General features: G+C 39.8%; 1 long non-coding RNA gene across 2 annotated transcripts in view; it reads left to right on the forward strand.

Annotated features, from left to right (window-relative positions):
- Positions 1–1,054: 1,054 nt before the first annotated feature.
- The window catches only part of LOC126161791 (uncharacterized), a 59,346-nt gene continuing 41,952 nt past the window's right edge, over positions 1,055–18,448 (forward strand). The window contains exons 1-2 of one of the 2 annotated variants that reach the window (XR_007534956.1): positions 1,055–1,497; positions 8,552–8,798. This is a non-coding gene — a long non-coding RNA (uncharacterized LOC126161791). The remainder of the gene's footprint in view (positions 1,498–8,551; positions 8,799–18,448) is intronic. The other variant, XR_007534957.1, reaches the window with a different exon arrangement.

Below are 18,448 nucleotides of genomic sequence, written 5' to 3' on the forward strand. Positions count from 1 at the left end.
CACTATTCGCTTCCACGATCGCGCCGAAGTCACAGTTTAACCTACCAGCCGCTTAGGGCGCTGTAGGTAACCAAATCGAGGCGAAGTGTCGCGACTGTTATGTTAGACTGTGGTATGAGCCAGGTCTCCACGTTCCCGCCTTAACCATGTCACTGTAATTTGCCAAAAAACGTAAGCACACAATTGTGTATACACGAATGTGTAACTTGATGCGCATTCAATTAATTTCCCCAACAAATATATACTGTATAATGTATATTTGGTAAAATCTTATGCCTTAGGCAAAATTCCCTATTGTTTACGAATGATATTCGCTTTTGCTTCATACAAACGATAAAATTTTTGTACGCGTTCAAGAATTCTTGTACCTATCACAACTCTGGGATTATACAAGGCAGAAATACTGATGTGACACAACAAATTGTGCAGGAAAGAGTATGGTCGTGACTGAAAGAAAATATATTATTGAGTTCATAATACATATTGGCGGTGTTTTTAAACATGTATTGTGGCAGCTTATTGCACAGTATTATAAGAGGTAGATATTTTGCGAAGGTGCTAAAACTGTTTCTTGGACATCTGCGCTAGATGAGACTCAGACATGGATGTGTGCTACAAAGCTTACAATACTGGTTTTAGAATTCCATCCACGATTTCAAGTCTAGTAGCTTACATAGATGGTGGTGGTAATTGTTACCTGCAGAGAAACATTAAAGGAGGAAATTAGTAGCCCACACCTCTAACAGCAAAATAAAAGTGGCGCCACAAACTATAATTGTCACTCATAGAATAACTTATGTTATTCTCGAAAGTCACGCTGTTTGGAATCCTCTGTTCAGTATTTTTCTTCGATTTTTAGCAGTTGAGATTGTCTTTTTGTGTGACACTTCCTTCCAAGTTATACAAACACCGAATCTTGGATAGTAGTATTTCCACTGTAATATAATTGTATCGTTTTCTCCACCCTTTTCATAAATCGATAGTCGATTGCGACCGCCTGAGAAAATCAACTGCATTTAGAACAGGAAGGTTCTTTACTCATTAGATGAAAAATTCGACTACTAACATTATTGGATACCATGTCAGACTGCTTGGAAAGATCCGTTTCTGTACGGAAGTGCCCCAAGAACGACCAGAGACTTATTAGGACGACTTAGGTTTTTCGTGCAACTATTAGACTACGATAATTTCAGATAAGGATTGTAGGAAGGGCGTGTTGTTGGTCAAAGAAACGATTATATTCCAGTCGTGGAACAGTAACTTCGTATCGAAATTAGTTTATGATGCACCCATTTTTAAGTTATTTCTAATTTTCCCATCAACAGGCTAAATGTATCGAGTTACATTTATTGTAGCCATTATTATAATGCAGTTTGAAACGAAAAGTTATTTCAATAATCGTACGAAGATTTTGCTTTGTATTAACAGCCTGCACTGAAAAGAATTTGCTCTGATTCTACACTGAAGTCTGGAACATCCAAATTCACAATGGCTGATGTAAGGTTAATTGTTTGCAACAATCACTACCCCATGTATTCAAAATTTAGTACGGCTCAAGTATTTGGAAGCACAGTCTTGTACACACTAAAACTTTTGAATGTTAAAATTACAAAATTGACTGTCTGTATGTATGTATGCAATGAGAGATGTGATCATTCTGGTACACTTTGCACTGCCCCATGCAGTACTGAATGATGACTGCAGAGTATGTTTGGAAGGTACCCTTACTATTGCCTCCATAATATTTGAGGCTATACACTGAAGAGATAAAGAAACTGGTACACCTACCTAACTAATATCGTGTAGGGCCCCCATGAGCGCACAGAAGTGCCGCGACACGACGTGGCATGGACTCGACTAATGTCTGAAGTAGTGCTGGAGGGAATGGCTACCATGAATCCTGCGGGGCTCTCCATAAATCCGCAAAGAGTACGACGAAGTGGAGTTCTCTTCTGAACAGCACGTAGCAAGGCATCCCAGATATGCTTGATAATGTTCATGTCTGGGGAGTTTCGTAGCCAGCAGAAGTGTTTAAACTCGGAAGAGTGTTCCTGGAGCCACCATGTAGCAATTCTGGATGTGTGGGGCGTTACATTGCCCTGCTGGAATTGCTCAAGTTCTTCGGAATGCACAATAGAAGGATGCTTATGTACATGTCGTATCTGGGGGTCCCCTATCACTCCAACTGCACCACACCATTACAAAGCCTCCATCAGTTTGAACAGTCCCCTGCTGACATGCAAGGTCCATGGATTCATGCTGACATATCAGCTCCATGGATTCATGAGGTTGTCTCCATACCCGTACACATCCATCCGCTCAATACAATTTGAAACAAGACTCATTTGACCAGGCAACATGTTTCCAGTCATCAACAGACTAACATTGGTGTTGACAAGGCCCAGATGAGGCCTAAAGCTTTTGAGTTGTGCAGTCATCACGGGTACACTAGTGGGCCTTTGGCTTCGAAAACCCGTACTGATGATGTTTTGTTGAATGGTTTGCATGCTGACTCTTGCTGATGGACCAGCATTGAAATCTGCAGCATTTGCGGAAGGGTTGCACTTCTGTCACATTAAACGATTCTCTTCAGTCGTTATGGGTCCTGTTCATGCAGGACGTTTTTTTGGCCCCAGTGATGTTGGAGATTTGATGTTTTACAGGATTCCAGATATTTGCGGTGCACTTGTGAAATGGTCATATCGGGAAATACCCACTTCATCGCCACGTCGTAGGTGCTGTGTTCCATTGTTCATGTGCGGACTGTAACACCACACTCAGACTTGATAACCTGCTATTGTAACAGCAGCAATGGATCTAAGAACTGTGTCAGACCCTTATTTTATATAGGTGTTGCCAACCGCAGTGCCCTATTCTGCCTGTGTACATATCTCTGTATTTGAATATGCATGCCTATACCAATTTCTTTGGCGCTTTAGTGTATAAGGTGGTCTGAATGAAACTGGACTGGAAAATATTTGAGGCATAAATGAAATAAAAGGAGTGATCAAATGCAGAGGAATCCTTCAGCTCGTGAAACAGGAGGATAATTGTGCTGAAGCCTCAGGTGATTACTTGTGAATAAAGGCATCAGTTATACCAACATTGTTGTTCTGTACATTTTCTTTTGAACAACCCTTGTGCATTGATGGAAGTTAATGAACAGAATATACCAGAAGTTATTGCTGTTGGTATGACTGTTATACTTCTGTCACAGAATGTTTGTCTCAGAACAGTTTTATTTTGACCATCCTGTAATCATTTCCAACCCCCCCCCCTCCCCCCTCTCCTCTGGGACCATACATCTGTTCTGACTATTATTCCACTATAGCAGTCTAAGTATATTACTCCAGTCTGTGTTCTTTGTAAGAGTGTCTCTGTACACAGTTTTCTGCTAATGTAAATTCTCTTTATTCATGTTACACATTGAACACACCCAAACAAGTAAGTGCTGTCTTTCTTTCTTCTGTGGATTTAGAGTAAAAATACAAATGTCATTTAATTCTGTACACTAAACTAAGACACCACTCATGTATTAGGTCCTGGGTGTGTTCCAACTGGCTGATGCTGCATGCATGGCAGTACAAGGAGCAGTTTAGTGAGGACTGCAAAACAGACTCATATTGATTTAAGTATGCAGAAATTGTGTGTTTAACATAGCAAAATGTGACCAGCTCCCTCAGGCCATTATTGCCAATAGATGAAGCCTAATTTTGCAGCTACTTCTTTATTCAAGCAGCCCCTCATTTGGCCTCACGAAGCTGACTGGACTCTATTCCAGACATCCCTGCCTCATGAAATATCTGAAGAGGTACTGGGCATTGAACCCAGGCCCTTCCACACTGTGGAAATGTCTCATAACTATTTGGCCACGCAGTTGGTCACATTTTGCTTTGTTAATACATAATTTCTGCATACTTAAATTAATACGAGTCTGTTCTGCAGTCCTCGCTAAACTGCAATAGTTTATACCCTGCAGCAATTACATATTGTGTTACCTGTTCATGCTAAATGATGCCACCCAAGACTCAGCGTGACAGAATTATATAGAATAAAACCTCCATGAACAGTTTTTAGTGATATATTTATAGCTTAGCTAACAACCAAAATGTTACAGATAAAGTCGTAGAAGGTGTAAGTTTGCTGAGAATAGTGGATTGTGTGACAAGACCTCTACCCATACTGAAGTTGAGAGGATGCCCCTTATTTATCATCAGGACATCATGAGGGACTTTGTCATCAGTGATAATCAACACCTGACAGGGAAGCACGGACTGCATTTCACTCTGATCATACATACTCTACGAATTAACTTGATCTAACTGTGATTCTTGTGCATGTGTACGAGCACATCACAATTTATAAACTTGTTGCAAAACTCACCAGGTAAGAAAATAGTTTGCCCTAACACATCAGGGTTGGTACACTTGACAACACAATAATTGGCCATAAGATACACATTCTCCTAATTCAATGATCTGTTTATTAAGCCCTCTGTTTTATTATATGAAACACATTTTGATGATGTACAGCTAATTTCCCACAGAAGACACAAAGGAATTGTGGCTATAGACCAATGAGAATCACTTTTGGTGGAGAATGACTTCACTCGAATTGAAAAATTACATTTGATACCTCATGAGAATTATTCACACAGTTCCACTGATATTACAAAGTAATTGACTGCCTGTTGCAGACAGCTAGGTCTGCAAACACACAGTTTGTTCTGTAATAGCCACTGACAAGTACAAAAGCAAGGTCAAACACCTGTACCACATCACTTTGAGTCACGTTATTCATCTGCCCTACCTTATCCACAGGCTATTCATGAGACTGTGTCATTTCTCTTCTGAAGGAATGGAATTTGAAGATGTCTGAGTATGGTGTTCTTTGACGCACTTGTGTGATGATGGATAGAATGTTGTTGAGGTACTGGAAAATCCAGTAGGCATGTGAGAAATGGAGTCTGGTGTGTAAGAACACCTGTTCAGGATAATAAACTTAACATGTCAGGCAAAACTCTTTTAAGTACGGTGCAGTTGCCTTTCCTTAGTCGGTGGATACAGTTTGGCATTGGCTTCAGAACGCCAGACTACTTAGCAAACATGCGCCCTTCAAGGAGAGGATCCTTGATGATCATTGACTCTACCAATTAGCAATTGCCAAGGACAACATGAATTGTGACTAATGGAAGGTGATATTTTCCAATGAATGATGGTTAGTTCAAATGGCTCTGAGCACTGTGGGACTCAACATCTTAGGTCATCAGTCCCCTAGAACTCAGAACTACTTAAACCTAACCAACCTAACGACATCACACACATCCATGCCTGAGGCAGGATTCGAACCTGCGACTGTAGCGGTCACGCGGTTCCAAACTGAAGTGCCTAGAACCGCACGGCCACACCGGCCGGCCCAATAAATGATGATCCTGTATAAGCAGACAGGCTAAAAGATGCCTATGTGGACCACAAATTCATCCATTAGTCATCTGGCAGTATCCATGTGCCTGTGGCAATTTGTGTGTGGACGTGTTCTTGTGAACTTAAAATGCTTCACAGAATAGATGGTAAAGTTGATACTCCCCAGTACATCCATATTGTAAGTAATATTATCATCCCATCAGTGTGAATTATATAACTGAATTACAGGATGCATTATTGCAACTCTAACAACATTTGAAATTTTGTTTTTTTGCATCAACCAATAGTTGGAGTGTAACTCTACGCACTGTGTATAAAGGTCACACACATACCCACTGGAACACAATTTCACTAGCTTCTGCAAAGTAAATATGGCCTTTCGAATCTTGTAGACCAATTGCATATCTGACTCATTGCTCGTAATCTCACAATGATGAGGAGAGTTTATTGTGGAGCACAGGGAAACAGCTTCTCCAAACAAGTGATGAATTCAGATGATGATATAGCTTTCAAGGCATGGTGACCCAGGCACTACAAAAAGATGTGTCTATAATATGAGACAGTAGGAAGAGGAAAATAAAAAATTACTTTTAAGTTGTCCCAGTTGAAGTATACTAAGACAAATGAGGTATGAAAGTGAATAATTTAATTGGAGAGATAAAAAATCTACTCACCAAGTGGTGGCAAAAAAACCACACACACACACACACACACACACACACACACACACACACACACACACACACACACACAAGGTTTAAGTAGGCAAGCTTTCGGAACTAGTGGCTCCTTCTTCAGGCAGAAGGGTTGAAGGGAGGGACAAGGGGTGAAGGAAAAGGACTGGAGAGGTCTAGGGGTAGATTTCTGGAAAGTCACCCAGAACCACACGGGATAAGGAAAGGTTCTTTCTTTCCCTCTCATCCCGTGCAATGTCTCCCCTGACCCACAGTTCTGGGTGACTTTCCTGAAGTCTACCCCTTTCCAGACTTGTTACAATAACCGTGGGCGTGCGGCTCTTGACACTCCCATTCCAGGAAGGTGGATGGGCAGGGCTGACCCAATACCTTGGCCACCACGAGGCCCAGACTTAATCCCATAAAAGATCAGATACATCAATCATTTACGGGAAAGAATCATCGTGGTGGTTGTGACAGTTAAACCTGAAATGTTGGTGAATACGTGGCGAGAAGTGGAATATCGTCTTGACATGATGCAGGGCAATAAATGGAGCCCATGTTAAAGTCCACTGACAATAAACAAAACTTGACAGAATTCTCTTTCATGATATGTACTCATTGATGTAATTTGTTATTAATTTCCCCATTAAATTTACGTTTAAAACTAGGGACTTCTTTTTAAAACACCCTGTACTGATTAAAGAAATTAAAGAGTGACACAATATTGCTGTAAGCCAGATACAAACCAAATGTTGTTGCCAGGCAATTACTTCTAGGCCACAGATTATGCCATTGAACTATGAATGCAGTATGCTACAGCTGCTAAGATTTGGATACATCTTACAGTTTTTGACTCTGCTTCAAGAAATGGAGTGCCTTTATTAGGTCTGCACTGCTACAAACAAAATGCCAGTTTTACTATGTGTTTTTATAGGCAGCATCCATATGCTATGTGCCTAAAAAGTGTTAATCCTTCTAGTATATTCACAATTGCAAGGGATCTTTACTTTTATGAGCATATCTGTACACCTTACGTTATTCGCTCATGCGTAACATAGTGAGTAATTCAAATTTCAGCCACAGACATTTTTTGTGCTGTCACATGTACATCTGTGGTCATGTAGGAGACAGTGTTGTTAATAAAGAAAATGAATAATTTCCATGACTGTTTCTGTTCACACCTTTATCCCATTACATATAGCTAACATGTTTTAGTGAAATATCCATTTGATTATTTCAATGTCAGTTAGTTTATAAGTATATTCTTTCTGCAAGTACCAGTAATCACTGAAGTCCTGTATACATTACAAGTACATTGGTAAACACTGTGATACACTACCAGTAGTCATTTGTAGGTTTACATGTCATACTGAAATCCTTACAATTCTATTATTGCTTATTTATTATTCAGTTGTTGCAACAGAAAAAGAAATTGCATTTGAATTGCTTAAAACATTACAGTATTCCTCGAGATTATATTTTGGTGGATTTACTTATCTAGTTTTCCAAATTTAACTAGGTTTGTAGAAACCCTGAGTCTAAAATATGTGCATTTGTAACATTATTAACAAAGCACAGGCAGAAAATGCTAATTTCGCTATGAGGGATTATCCTGAATGTCTTGCTTCCTACATTGAAATATACAGGGTGTAAATAATAACTGTTTAAACATACAGTGGTGTATGGGCAGTTGAGATGAATGAATTGATGCAGGACACTTGTGATCTATGAAGTCAGGAGGTAACCTCAAATTGGCCTCCAAAAGCCACCTAAGCTACAAGGCATGAATGTCATGTGAGATTTTCAATATCCCCTCACACTCTTATGACACAGGCTTAGGCTGTTTTATTAACTTTATCAATTAAAACTTTCACAAGAGGGTAATAGAAGAATTTTTTGTAAATGTTACACATAAACTAATTATGTTTACAATTCGATCTAAACTTAAGCCTTACAAGCACACTAGTTTTTTGGAAGGAGAGCAGATATATGAAATGATTTAATTTTATGTTGTTAAAATTCACAATAATCTGAAGTAAAATTTACACAAATGGCAATTTCACATTTTGTAAGTGGAAAAACAACAGGTTTTTAATATTCAAGGAAGATTTTAACCAAAATCTCATGCGGCACACATGCTGCAATTGGTTGGCTTTTATACGACCTCAGGCTTTTCCTTGGTTTAATAGACTACAAGTGTCCTATATCGATTTATTCATCTCGATTTCACCTACACTACTATGGTATATTGAAAACAGTTATCATTTACACATCTATATTAACATGATTATTCTCCAATTCAGTCCGCAGCTAAGTGTCTGGTGGAAGGTTCATCGAAACACTTAAAGCTATTTCTCTACTCTTCCACTCTCTAACAGCTAGCAGGAAATCTTTCCATGCAAAATCTGATTTCTCTTATTTTATTATGATGGATCATTTCTCTCTATCTAGATGGGCAGCAACAAAATATTTTTACATTTGAGGAGAAAGTTGGTGATTTAAACTTCACAAGAAGAGGCTGCTTCAGTGAAAAACGCCTTTGTTTTAATGATTGCCACTACAATTCACATATCACATTGTGGCACTCTCTCCACGACTTCATGATAATACAAAATGAGCTGCCCTTCTTTGGACTTTTTTGATGTCTTCCATCCCACACCGTGGAGCGATACTTCAGAAGAGGATGGACAAACATAATGTAAGAATCTCTTTAGTATATTACTGCACCCTGTGTATCAAACACTTTATTTTTGTGGAGAGGAAATTTCTACTCATTTCAGTTTTTCTAAAACAGCCAATTTTTGAATCAGTTATTTTGTAACATTGAAATAAAAAGTACTGCAAACCTAAAAATCTGCTAGGAGCAGTAGGTAATATTTGAGAGCAAAACGAAATATTAGGAGCTCAGAATTATTAAAATTTACTTTGTATTTAATGTTATGGCATAAAATACTGAAGTCTCAAAGCAACAAATTATACTAATAAAGCAGCACAAGACAGTTTCATCCTGGTTCCCTTTGGTCAGGACACAATTAAAATGAAATCACAATATTTTCTTCAACATGCTGATACTGTATTACAAATGGCTCTTGCACTCATAACATTATGTGAAAGGTTGTTTGACAATATATATTGCAACTGTGAATTGGTAAGCAAATATAATAAAGATCGACAAGAAGTAAACCTGACAATTAATGACACACACAGCCATGAGGATCACTCATAGTTACAAGCATCAGCTGTAGTTTTAAGTAATTTACTCTGAAAACTTCATTCATTTTATCATAAAGCACACTGCTTTACAGGCAGTTATGTAACAGATACAATGCGTGTATGAGATACATCTGTATATGCAAGAAATAAACTTTGGCATTACATTCACTGTAATAGTATCCTTTGAGCATAACACGTTTTTGAGAGCCAGTGTGGGAGAGGACACCTGACATTTAAATAGTGTAGGCTCAGTGAATCTTAAACTGCTTTAAACATTTGTAAAATAAGGAAATGCAGGAGAAATAACTGGGTGAAGAACCAAAAGTGGCAACTGAAAGTATAAAAGTATAACTGAAATAAAACTGTATTGCAAATCACAAAGAGTAAACTATATGTCTCAGTGCATTGGAATATAAATCAAGAAATTTCAAAGTGTTGTCAAAATTTTGTTTCCATTGGACAGTAATTGACCTGTGAACTATTTAGTCATGAATTACACTGGGACAAGTTGAAGAATCACATCACATAATCACATACTATGTCTACAGGGAAGAGAAGTATCACAGCATGAAAGGACCAGACAAGCTGCACTACTGAAGGAGCCTTCTGCGAAGTGCCTTGACATTCCTTATGAGATGCCATGAAGAATGTGTGGTGCTGAAATTAACCAAGGTAATGCACCATGTTGACTCAGGCCAAAGATTCAAGATGTGCTAGCCTAGCCTTGGTGTGGTAGAATGTATGCTCTACTTGCTGGTGCCTGGATCTGACCAATGAAGAACTACCGAATTTATATCTACAGCTGGACAAGCTGTTCAGTTCCTAGATGTGGGAATGGATTGATAGTCACCTGAGCCACAGTAGAGTCTCCACAGGGAAAGGCCACCAGGTATCAAACACCAAAATTCTAGTGTATCGTGGAGAGAATACCTTCTGATGCTCCCTGCACAGCCATCATCAATCATGTGACCAAGCAACTGGATGAAGATGCAGTTCACTTCTTAAGAAGGGGCTAAATCTTGTGCCAACTCCTAAAGTTGCTTATCACTGACATCATCAGAGTAATGGAACAAGCAGCTGCATGACTATCACTCGAAGCAGTTGAAAAAGTACATTGCGAAGCCTGCTGTGCTCTCATATCAACTAAAGCTATGAAATCAGACATCTCTAGCAGGGAGAGGGTGGCCATATGGGAGCTAAGAGAAGACCCAGGTATAATTTTTTTACCAGCAAAGGCAACACAACTGTGATCCTAATCAACCACAATTACACTGAGAAGATGCAGTCTGCTGCAAGATAGTGTATACTGGAAGATTGACATTGATCCTAACCAGAGAGTTGAGAGGAAAACCACAGCATTTTTTCTTGAAGAGTCCAGCCTGCCAGAGAAAGTTGTTAAGTAGCTATGACAGAAAGCACCTGTTCCACCAAGACTTACGAACTTCCTAAGGTTCACTAAGGGGAGGGGGTGCCTTTACACTCCATTGCTAGCAACATTGGTGCCCCAACATACTCATCCCAATATACTCACTCCCTAAATAGCTGAAGGATATGCTCAGCCCTTACGTCAGAAAATGTCTTCATTATATTCCATGGATTCTATTGGGTGCCTAGGCAACTTCTGGCTTAATGATTCTGACATCCTTGGGAGCTCTGACATTGTCTCGCTTTTCACCAGAGTGCCTTTGCAAGACTCTTTGGAACTTACTGTCCAGACATTTGACATGGAGACAACCAACCTTTTCGGGCATGTCTTTATGGTGATGTACTTTCTATTCGATGCTGGTTACTACAAGCTAGCAGAAGTACCAGTTGTTGCCACCATCTTCGAAGATGAAGCCCTAGAATCAGCTCGATGAAAAGCTACCTGTTTCTTCTGGTATGTCAATGACACTTTCATCTTATGTCCACATGGAAGGGACAAACTGGTTGGTTGGTTGGTTGGTTGGTTTGTAGTGGAAGGACAAAACCTTCATCCTTAAGTGGCAAACAAGGAGTGGTCGTCAAATGAAGACGGTGAAACCCTAAATGTAACTAACACACTAACACAAAAAAACAACAAAAAAAGACCAGAGGACAAGTCATTAAAATACCAGTCAGGACAAAGAATTATTATCATGAAATGAAAAAGAATAGAGAGACTAAAAAGGTGGAAAGGGTGGAGGCCAGGCTGGGTCACCAAGCTAGGGTTCCCTAGCATGGTTCTCACATGCTCGTTCCACCTCATATCTCTTTGCAACCTTACGCACAGATATTAAAACGATTTGACTGCATCAAGCAGGACACTAGTAATACTATATCAGAACATTACAGGTTTGATCTTCCTATTCATCCGCATTAACTTACATTTTTCCACATTTAGGGCTAGCCGCCATTCATCAGACCAAGTGAAAATTTTGTCTAAGTCATCTTGTATCTTACTACAGTCATTCAACTTTGACACATTACCATACACCACGGCACATCAGCAATCAACCACAGATTGCTGCCCACATTGTCCACCAAATCATTTATGTATATAAAGAACAACAGTGGTTCTATCAATTAGTGATAGGAGTGTTTGGCCTTCATTTCGACAATTTGTATGGGCCACTGTACGCAGGGTGGAGGGCGGGTTTGACAGCATTAGTCCTGAGAATGACGTGTGTACACGACTGGAAGTCCTCGTGCACAAAGATGGTCTGTGTGACGTGGTGGGATGGAGGTGGAATGCAGACTTGACGGCTGTGGTCCCTGACACGTTTTACTATGTCCAGCAAGTTGATGTCCAAGGGATCAGGGTTTTGTGATACGAACTCTGCTAGAAGGGTGATCGGTTTCCTGCAGAGCACATCTGCCAGTGAGGTGTCCAGATCTTCTTTGTACGCAGCTTGTATGCCCAGAAGCACCCAGGCGAGGGCCTCTGTCCACTCCTGGTCGTGACATACGAGTGCTGTCTTGCAGGTGTGGTGCCACCATTCCACAAGTCCGTTGGATTGAGGATGGTAGGCTGTCGTGTGGAACTGATGGCACCCACAGAGGTGGCAGAGCTCAGAGAACAGGGCTGACTCAAACTGCCAGACCTGGTCAGTTGTCAGAGACTCTGGGCAGCTGAAGTGTGCAATTCATGGTGTGATGAAATCAGTCAGAGTTGTGGCCTTCACCCATCAAGTTGTCCTGTCTAAGGCTAACAAGATGTACTTGTATCTGTTTGAATCTGGGAGTGACCACACCAGGTCCATGTGGACATGTTTGAAATGGCCCTTCGGGATGGGAAATTTCCCAAAGGGCGGTTGGGTGTGATGTGCTGTCTTGGCCCATTGGTATTGGATGCAGGATCTCATCCACACAGTGCAGTTCCATTTTATGTTAGTCCAATTGAAATGTTCTGTTATGAGTTTCAGTGGTGGGCATACTCTGGGGTGAAACAAGTTGTGGAGGAGGTCAAAAACTGACTTCCTGAAGTTCGGTGTGATGACTGGTCATTGCCTACCATGGGATATATCACACCAAACTACTTTGGTTGCGCCTGCAATGATGTGCTGCTTGAGCTGGAGGCCTGTTGTGTGTCCAGATAGCAGGTTTTGAAGGTCGGTGTCAGTTGCTTGTGCCTCCGCTAGTTGGCCAAAGTCAAGGTGTGCCAATGTGGCGGCAAGTCGTGAGAGGTAGTCAGCCATCAGGTTTTCTGCTCCCTGTACATGGCAGACATCCATAGTATATTTTGAAATCAAGTCCAGGTGGCGGAATCGCCGAGGGGAGGTATTGGCTGGCAGGTTTTTAATAGCGTCAGCCAGAGGGCAGTGGTACGGCCCTCATTGCCATCTCGGAAGTACCAAACTGATTTGTATATCGCCAAAAACTCATGGTCGAAGCATTACCACATTTTCTGTGCATTTGAGACAAATTTAGAAACTCAAGATTCTACATTTATGTCTACATCTACATTTGCACTTTGTAAACCGCAGTTAGGGGCATGCCAGAGGGCAAGTCGCATTGCACCACTTATTAGGGTTTCTTCCCATTCCATTCACGTATAGATCACAGCAAGAATTATTGCTTGAATAGGTCTGTGCATGTAGTAATTACTGTAATCTTATTCTCATGATCCTAAAGTGAGCAAAAATGCCTAGTTATCATTTATACCTTATTCTTGAAACATTGTTAATATACTTTCTCTGGTAAGTTTAAATCTATCTTCAAGAGTCTGCCAGTCCAGTTCCTTCAGTACCTGTGTGACACTCCCATGGCTCAAACAAACCAGTAGCTATTCATGCTACCCTTCTCTGTACAAATTTAATATCCACTGTTAGTCCTGCTTGGTGTCGATCCCACATGCCTGAGCAATATTCTAGAACTGTCACATAAGTGATTTGTAAGCAATCTCCTTTGTAGTCAGGTTGCACTTCCCAGTATTCTATCAATAAACTGAAGTCTATCACCTGCTTTACCCACAACTGAGTCTATGTAACCATTCCATATGATATCCCCACAAAGAGTTACACCATGGTATCTGTATGAGTTGGTCGATTCCAACAGCGACTCATCGATATTATAGTCATAGGATACTACGTTTTTTTCGTTTTGTGAAGTGCACTATTTTACATTTCTAAACATTTAGAGCAAGTAGCCAATCTAAGCACCACTTTGAAATCTTATCAAGATCTGACTGAATATTTAGTCAGCTTCTTTCAGATAGTACTTTATTACAGGTAAAGGCATCATCTGCAAGAAGGATGATTTTGCTATTAATATTGTCTGCAAGGTCATTAATATAAAATATGAAAAGCAAGGGTCCCAACATACTTCCCTGCGTGACACTTGAAGTTACCTCTACATCTGAAATTTGGAAATTTGTGGTAAGGTCTTATGGGACCAAACTGCTGAGGTCATCGGTCCCTAAGCTACACACTACTTAATCTAACTTAAACTAACTTATGCTATGGACAACACACACACCCATGCCTCAGGGAGGACTCATACCTTCGACAGTGGGAGCTGCATGGACCATGACAAGGCGCCTGAGACTGCAAGGCTACCCCAACTGGCTCTACATCTGATGATGACTCTCCACCCAAGATAACAATCCAGTCACATTTTTCACTTGATACCCCATATGATCATACTTTTGACAATAAGCATAGGTGTGATACTGAGTCACATGTTTATCTGAGATCAAGAAATACTGTATCTACCTGTCTGCATTGATACAAAGCTTTCAGTATGTCATGTGAAAAATGTGAGAGTTGAGTTTCATACCATCGATGTTTTCAGAATGCATGCTGGTTGGCATGGAGGAGGTCATTCTGTTTTAGACACCTCATTATGTTTGATTTCTACCATCGAGACGCCACTCGAGTTAAATGGATGAGTAATGACAGATCCTATGTTTCTTAACGCCACTGGCAATAATTCTTGTCTCATTCATCTTTTCAGCGGTGTGAGGATTAAATTGGGGCACTTCTCTTCGGTTTTCCTTTGTAAAGGAACATTTGAAAATAGTGTTATGCATTTTAGCTTTTTGCTTGCTACCCTCAATTTAGGTTCCTATCTCATTCGCTAGGGACTGGTTGCCTTTACATGTGACTAATATTTCTTTGGATTGTGAGAAATATCTTTTGACAGTATTCTGCTACAGTAGTCACTGAAGGCATCACACATCGCTCTGTTGACAACCAAATGCTTTTCTATCTATAATCCTATACTTTGTTTTACACCTATTATGCAGTAACCTCTGTTACTTCAGAAGTTTCTTTAAAATGAGTCTCCTTCACATTATGAACTGTTCTATTGGATACATATCTATTCAGTGCATGGTCAACCAGTCTTTTAAATTTGAGCCATAGTTCCTCTACATGATCCTGCCCTGCATTGAAAGTTTCAAGTTCCTCACTGATATATATCACTACCGATTTTTTTATCTAGTTATTGAACATATCTCTTTCTGCCTGTTTTAGTTGTACTTTGGTAATTATTGTTGCCACAACTGCATCATGGTCACTGATGCCAGTTTCTATGTGAAAATCCTCAAAGAGGGCAGGTCTTTTTGTTACCATTAGATCCAATACATTGTCATTATCAGTGTGGTTCCTAATTAATTGTTCTAGGGAGTTTTAAGAGAAGGCGTTTAGTAATATTGAAGAGGATGTCTTATCATGCCCACCACGAACAAAACTGTAATTTTCCCAACTGACTGTAGGATGATTAAAATCTCCACTGATGATTACAGTGTAATTCGGGGACTTACGTACAAATGAACTGAGGTTTTCTCTAGAGTTTTAGGCTACACCAGGAGATGAGTCTGGTGGGGAATAGAAGCATCTAGCTATCATTTGATGCCCACTCCTGATATTGAATATTTCCCAAGCAATCTCACATGCAGCTTCAATTTCTACCTTTGTAGATTTGAGTTTCTTGTCTACTGCAACAAACACACCAAATCATTTTCCTTTTGCATATCCTTCCGGTATACATTTAGTTTTTCCATTAAAATCTCTCTGCTGCCAATTTTGGGTTTCAACCAGCTTTCTGTACCAAGTATTATGTGAGCTTCACTGCTTTTCAGGGGCACTTCAAATTCTGGCACTTTGTTGCGTATGTTTCAGCAGTCAACCATTAGGATTTTAATACTGTCAACTGTGGAAGGAATTTTTTTCGATCTTATATTGATACTTTTGGGTTTCATACAGCTATTGTTTTTTGGATTGGATGGAGAGTTGCCTAATTTACAAAACTCTTTTGTGTAAGCCACACACAGCCACCTGAGTAGCAGCCTCTGACATATAGTGCATACCTGACCCGTTTAGGTGGACCCTATAGTTCTCAACCTATGGTGCAAGTCCAGGAAGTCACAGTATGGCTTGTCAAAGAATCTTTCAAAGTCTCTGCTTCAGACCTACACTTGACTCAGAACCAAAGGGGACAATCAGTACTGGGGACTTTCAATCTTCTCTACCAGTCGCTGCAATGACCCAAGTATGACCTCAGAACCCAGATGAGAGACATCATTTGTTACAACATGTGCTACAATCTGCAGTTGATTGCACTCTGTTCCCTCAATGGCTAATGGAATAGCCTCTTCAACATGTTGAATGAGGCCCTCATGCATACATCTTAAGTGCACCTGGTGTCCCTTGCTGCCATTTCCCTAAGGGGTACCATCATTCGCCATACATTTAAAACTGTCAACAATTAATAGACTCTGCCCTTTTGCGTTTGCCTACTCTTGACACGACAAAACAGGTTTCCCAAAAATGGGTGAAATGAGTCTCACTGGCTCAGTTTCAGTGAAAGGCACCACTTCAGCCTTGTTGGTTGGAGGAACTGGTACAACACCCTGAGTCCTCCCTGGTTCCCATCCACTCTGTACAGGATGCCTAGATCTACTATTCACATGCTATTCATAGTCAAGTGGATGAGTAACGACAGATCCTGTACTTTCTGCAGAGGGACAGAATCCACAGGAGAGAGTAGTCCTTTACGTACTTGTGGTACAGGTATCACAGGTACACGACTCTTGGAAGCTCTACCAACACATGATTCACAGCAGCTGCAAATCATTTGATTATAGTCAGAGCGGTTTCCAGCTGTTTACAAACATCGACCATCTCATCCTGTGTTTCAGAACAGCATTCACGTGAGGTTGCATTTTGGTGGTGCAATGTACTGCAAGGCTGTGAACAAATAACTTTATATTAAGCCCACTGATTATCTTTTAATCTATTGAGGTAAAAAGTTGATCATTCCTTCAATTCTTGAAGCAAATATATAAAACGGGATTACTATTAAGGCGACATTAAAACTGTGGTAAAATTACTAGTTTCTTAAAACGTTTTGATGTTAATTATAGTTGTTAGCAAACTCGAAAAAGAGTTAATTTACGATAAATGTGGATAATAAATATATAGGGCTACTCCTTTTAAGAGAAAACTAGAAGTAACACAATAATTTAGTTAGAGTATCTGGTACTAAAACTAAATGACAAACGCCTGTATACGACACATTATTCATAGATTATGCAAAGGACAATGGTAACTTCCGAAAATTCTCAAAAAAGCACGTTTATTTGCGTTGATGTACAACGAGTTTCAGTAGTGATGTATTCTGGGGCAGTAGCTGTGAACACGAAAATTTGCTATGAAACAAGTTACGTTTTGTAAGTATGTGAAAGTTCTCAAAAATAACCTATTTCTCATATAATTATACAATGAAATTAGAGAACGATAATGAGGACAGGCCTACTGTTCTCAAAAATTTAAAAGAGCACAATTTAGTTTAAGCCTACAATTGACGATAATAGTATGAGTTTACTGCAGCACTCACCAATGTTTAAAGTTTCATGACAGATCACAACACAATGAAAGATTATGAAGAAGCGATGCAAACAGCAATATATGTGAATCTAGAACTCCAAATCAGCCCACAGTAACAATTCGGCGTACAGTAACAGACTGCACCATGTTAAGGTGCTCCTTACTTTTTGAATGATGCCTGTACGGGTAACTATCATGCAATAGCCAATTACAAAACTCTGGAATGTTGTGCCACTTTTCTTGACGTTTTTGCAATCTATGCACAGGACGTTCGATTTTAATATTTCGCCTCTCTATATTCCTCTATTTTCAGCGTGTACGACCGTGAGATACTCGCGTTTTCTTCCAATTCATTATTACTACCTATTTTCGTATATATTCACAGCAACACACAATGACTTGAAGTACTCATAGTAACTGTACAGTAAATGAATGCTGAGCGTATTGTGACTGTGAACACAAGTTAAGAGCATCGTTTGTTGAAGCTGAAATCATATTGTCTGATGCAATTTACTATTAACTATGTTCCAATTATATGAGAATATCATTTGAAATGACATTTTATTGCTTTGAGATTCGAGTGGCTGCTCTGTTTATGAAACTTAATAATCCAAACTGAATGCAAAACTTTATAAGGAAACAAAGTAATTTGTAATTTTTAGCTTTTTTAGTTTTTCTCCATGGTCAGGCTTTGAAGCCTTATCCTCGACTTTAATGGTTGAGGAGGGTTGGCGCCTTGGCGTGCAGTCTCTCTAGCTGTAGTTGTTGACTGACATAGACCGCACTGTCCTTAACCCTTTTAGACCTGAGAGAAAACTATTTGTAGAAACTGAATTAATTTTGATTG

The sequence above is a fragment of the Schistocerca cancellata genome, chromosome 2, assembly GCF_023864275.1.
Source record: "Schistocerca cancellata isolate TAMUIC-IGC-003103 chromosome 2, iqSchCanc2.1, whole genome shotgun sequence".
In the NCBI taxonomy this organism is placed as follows: Eukaryota; Metazoa; Arthropoda; class Insecta; order Orthoptera; family Acrididae; genus Schistocerca; species Schistocerca cancellata.